The 4,986-nt window shown below is 36.0% G+C and overlaps 1 long non-coding RNA gene across 1 annotated transcript; it reads right to left on the bottom strand.

Moving 5' to 3' along the window:
• Positions 1–2,240: 2,240 nt before the first annotated feature.
• Positions 2,241–4,548, bottom strand: LOC149226200 (uncharacterized). The gene is made up of 3 exons (XR_016247009.1): positions 4,384–4,548; positions 3,849–3,992; positions 2,241–3,762 (listed from the first exon to the last, which is right to left on the bottom strand). It is a non-coding gene; the product is annotated as an uncharacterized LOC149226200 (long non-coding RNA).
• Positions 4,549–4,986: the final 438 nt, after the last annotated feature.

Below are 4,986 nucleotides of genomic sequence, written 5' to 3'. Positions count from 1 at the left end.
GTTTAGAAGCTCGAGGCTTCGAAATATATTCTAAACTCGGCATTGATTCCAATCTGTAGGGGAATAACACTTCCGAAGTTCCATGAGTTGGATTTATCCTATGGTACTCTTAGCCAAAAAGGAATCTTAGCAAAAAAGGAAACCTTAGGGAAAACACAGAGCATCTTGCTTTCTATCGATCCAAGTCTTGGAGCTAACTTTGAACTCGGTGGAATAGACATATTCAAATTCCAATTCAAGCTAATAAAGAGGCTATCATAACATAATTGATCAATACAAACTGAAAGAAAGAGGAGAGTCAGAGAGAAAAATCAATCGAACTACTTCATTTCTTGTTTTGTCCTTGAGCTTGAGGAAATGAAATGAAGTGATTGAATGAAGGAGCGAAGCTAATTGATGGAAGACAATTAACAGATGAGGGAGGAGATTGTTCTTTTATCGTAGCATGAAGCAAGAGGTAGAGAAATATTTTGAATGCCCTCTAATACAACCAAACTTGGATAAAATAAAGTACAAAAAACAAATAAGACCAATGTTTGCAAAAATGAAATGACTTGGAAACTACAACTAATGTCTCTAACTTCAATATTTACAAGTAGACATAAGGAAATAAATTCTACAAAACGCAATTACAACTAGGGTTGAAAATTGGAAAAGTATTATATTCATGGAAAGTTTTGTAAAGGGTTGAAAATTGGAAAATTATTATATTCATATTTATATTCATTGAAAGTTTTGTAAATGTATTATATTCACTTTAAATTACAACCAATCCAAAGAAAGTGTATCTTCAATGTAATGTGGCATTTATATTCATGGATTTTTTCGTAAAAATTTTATATTCACTTTAAAGTGCATCATCTACTTTAGCTCCATTTCAAACATCAATCTTAAATATTATGCTACTTTTGATATTCTTAACTTTATGAACACAAGTTTACTTTTAAACATTAAAGCTACACCTTGTAACTTTGTGAAAAATCTATAAAGAAATGTGAAAGATATAATAAGATGAGACACCTATATAAGCCTACATTGAAGCATGAATTTTTAGTCATTAGAGTTTTAACTTTGTGAAAAATCTATAAAGAAATGTGAAAGATATAATAAGATGAGACACCTATATAAGCCTACATTGAAGCATGAATTTTTAGTCATTAGAGTTTTCTTATGATGCAAAATCCTCCATGAAATTTCAATTTTAAAAATGTGAATGATATAATAACATGAGACACCTATATAACCCTACATCTAAGCATAAGTCATTAGAGTTCTCTTATGATGCAAAATCCTCCATGAACCCTACATCTAAGCATAAGTCATTAGAGTTCTCTTATGATGCAAAATCCTCCATGAAATTTCAATAAATTACATATTTTTTTACTGCTTTCTTCTATGATATTCTTTCTTATGCTACTATCTTAGTGCGTTTCCTTTGCAACATGTGGTACAATTGCTAATATAAAACTACTCTTACATTAAAAAAAATTCAGCAAATTTTTTTCTTTCAAATTTTACAAACATTTAAAATACAAACATGCTACATTATATCAATATATTTATATAATTGTAATGCTACAAACAAATCCATTAATTGTAATGCTACAAACAAATCCATTATAAAACAAGGGGAGCTGCGACGCAGCGAGTCCCTGCATCAAGTTGACATTTACAGCATTGTACTTTCAGTAGATTAAGTTATATGACAAAAACATATACCTAATTATTATGGTTGCGTAGAAAAACAGAAAACTGTTGAAAATTTAGATGTCATTGTGTTTTCATACATTTACAGTATCATGCTTTTGGTAGATAATTAAAAAGAAAATTGCAGAAAATTGGTATCGATGTGCTGTCATACATTTGCAGTATCTTGCTTTTGAAAAATATTCAAAAAAGAAAATTGCAAAATTTTGAAAAACAATCCATATGCTTAAGTTATATGACAAAAACATATACCTAAATATTATGGTTGCGTAGAAAAACAGGAAAACGAAACAGGAAAACGAGAGAGTCAAAAGCTATTTTTAAGTAATTTGCTGCCGCGCATATGCAGCAAATAAATGCAAATTATGCCGCGCATATGCAGCAAATAAATGCAAATTATAAAACCCCAGTTGGACCGATAAATATGGTAAATATAACTTTATAAAATGCTTTCTAGAGGTGAAGTTACATCATATGAGCGTAAACAAATTGATCTGAATTAATACAAGAGGATAGTTTAACCCAGTGTCGACAAATGTTACTCGAGGCTTGCATGCAAACCACCTGCCAGTTCTTCAGCCAGCTCAGCTTCAGCAGCTCTGAGACCATCAAATCTAGAAATCGAACGACTGCAAGTTCCTCGACTGGGTTCGAATCCAGCTATGGATAAAGAAGCAGCGATGCCTGCAAGTGCGGACCCGCCATTGCCATGTCCTGAGAAGCCTGAGAATTATTTGATTTACTGCAGGGTGAGAGTGGAGTGGACCAGCTTGTGGAGATTATAAAGGTGATATATATTTCCATCTCTGGTTCATACTAAACTTGCACTGTAGTGTTGCAATTTTTGTAGTTTTTTGAGGGTTGCTTGCAGTAATTAAAATATTACTCTCAGGTCCTTAGGACTCCCACTCGCGAGGAGATTAAATGCATGAATCCTAACCTTCAGAGGCGATAGATCTTCTCTGAAGAATTCTCCAGTACTTACCGGGTCTTCGCTGCACTGCTGTAAGTTAGATACATTTGTATACAAGCAAACTAACAAAACCATAGTCTAATAATTCTTTAACTAAGAAATACTAATCAGTAGATACAAGAAAAGCACACAATAAACTAAGATCTGGTAACAAAAATAACTTGAAGAAATAGTCATATTTAATAGATATTGCATTCCAACCTTCAATAAAGAAAACATAGAATCGACGAGAAATTCCTAACAAAACCATAGTATATCGATAAACTCTTCTGGTGGAAAAAGCAACATTTGTTAACCGGCAAATGAAAGAGAAAACAACAGTTAAAGACCCACCCATTAAATTGTTATATAAAATCCATTCCTGGGAACAACCCACAGGAAGGATTCAGCTCTTAGTTTAGCAACAATATACATTATAGTTGAAACGATAAACCGGCGCTACCCAGTTTGGGTCTTGCAGCCAGAAGCTACCGTGAGGCAGCACGAAAATTACAAGCAAAAAACCCAAATAGTTTGGCCTGCGGCCTCATACTCGTCTAATAATTCTTTAACTAAGAAATACTAATCAGTAGATACAAGAAAAGCACACAATAAACTAAGATCTGGTAACAAAAATAACTTGAAGAAATAGTCATAGCCTCACGAAAATTACAAGCAAATAGTCATATTTAATAGATATTGCATTCCACCCTTCAATAAAGAAAACATAGAATCTACGAGAAATTCCTCATAGTCCCGATACATATCATATTCAAGGATAGCGAGTTATGGACTGGTAAAACATGGCTGCGCTATATGAGTGTAAACAATTACATTAGAATTCAAATGGGAATGGGTCGTAGACCTGTTCCTGGCAGAAAGCCAAAATGTGTACAACAGAGAATGGCAAACTAAAAACCGTGAACCCTAGCTATTTTTTCTCCGTTTCTCGAAGAGACACAACAATGGCTGAGATAGTATTGTCTGGAACATATTTCATGTTGTGAAGGACAAAGCTACTAACCTGGAAAAGAAAAAACAATAAGTCGTTGGTCCGAGATTCCTGTAACCTTAAAACATGATTTCAGTGGCGGAAGTTTCACCTGACAACATACATAGAAAATAAAATGTGAGTAAGGTCGAATAGTAGGTACCAAAAAGGAAAACCCAGTTCCGCAATTCAACGGACCCAATCTTTCCATCTTAAAGTTGGTTAGGGAAGGCGATATTTATCGCTGCTCCAGAACTCTCCTCTCCCGGGCGTTCATGACACCTGCCAGCATCCACGGACAGCCGGACACCTGCAAAACAACATTAGCATAATGCCGGACACCTGCAAAACAACATTAGCATATGTATGCGGCTATGCCCATTCGCACTTAACATTAAACGCTGACGATGGCCACAGACGCCGACACCTGCGAAAGAACAAACACCGGACCAACACATGGCGTTAAAGAACTAAGGCTGAGTGTGAAGAACCGGTGGTAGACTTAATATGCGGCTATGCCCATTCGCACTTAACATTAAACGCTGACGATGGCCACAGACGCCGACACCTGCGAAAGAACAAACACCGGACCAACCCATGGCGTTAAAGAACTAAGGCTGAGTGTGAAGAACCGGTGGTAGACTTAACATTAAAGGTTAACAAATTAATGCCAGCATTAATAGTAAACCGCACACAGTCAAGCACAGATGATAGTGGTTAAATATCATTTTACCATATGCTCCGGCCTCTTCCGCCTCGGGAAGAGGCCAAATAAGATGACAAAGGCGAACGGCGGAATCGACTTTGGTTAACTGCAGAGAACAGGTCACTAGACTTTAGGATAAGGGCGGTATAAGAGCACCGAACTAATGTTAAGTCGACCGGAACGATTACAATAGTCCCTGGCCATTGCCAGATGGCAGGGACTAATAAAAAGATAATTACGTGAGAGAATTTTGAACGTGTGAAGCGCATAATTTTGAGGAGACGCAAAAATACCCACCAAGATTTAAAACCATTAAACCCTTTCCACTTCGATCACCTGCCTGCCATGCAGCCGACCACTTCCAAACAGCCACTCGTTATTTTATTTTGTGCACCGTTCATCACTATTTATACATCCACTCTTCTCAATTTTCCTCATCAATTTTTACATCGTTCGGCTTCCTCTTCGATTGTCCTGATCGGTTATTATATAATACGGCTTCGTATCCAATTTTCTGGAAGGTTTCAACAACTTCATTGCGTCTCCCAGAGGTAACTTCAACATTTTCGACAAAATGAGCTTATTCCGTCATAAGGTTTTATTTTGCCCAGTGCTTTTTCCGTTGGGTTT

This window comes from Pinus tabuliformis, chromosome J (genome assembly GCF_031772625.1).
Source record: "Pinus tabuliformis cultivar Carrire ecotype Pingquan chromosome J, CPIR1, whole genome shotgun sequence".
Classification (NCBI taxonomy): domain Eukaryota; kingdom Viridiplantae; phylum Streptophyta; class Pinopsida; order Pinales; family Pinaceae; genus Pinus; species Pinus tabuliformis.
Note: the sequence above shows the minus strand (reverse complement) of the source record. Positions and strands in the feature narration are given on the sequence as shown.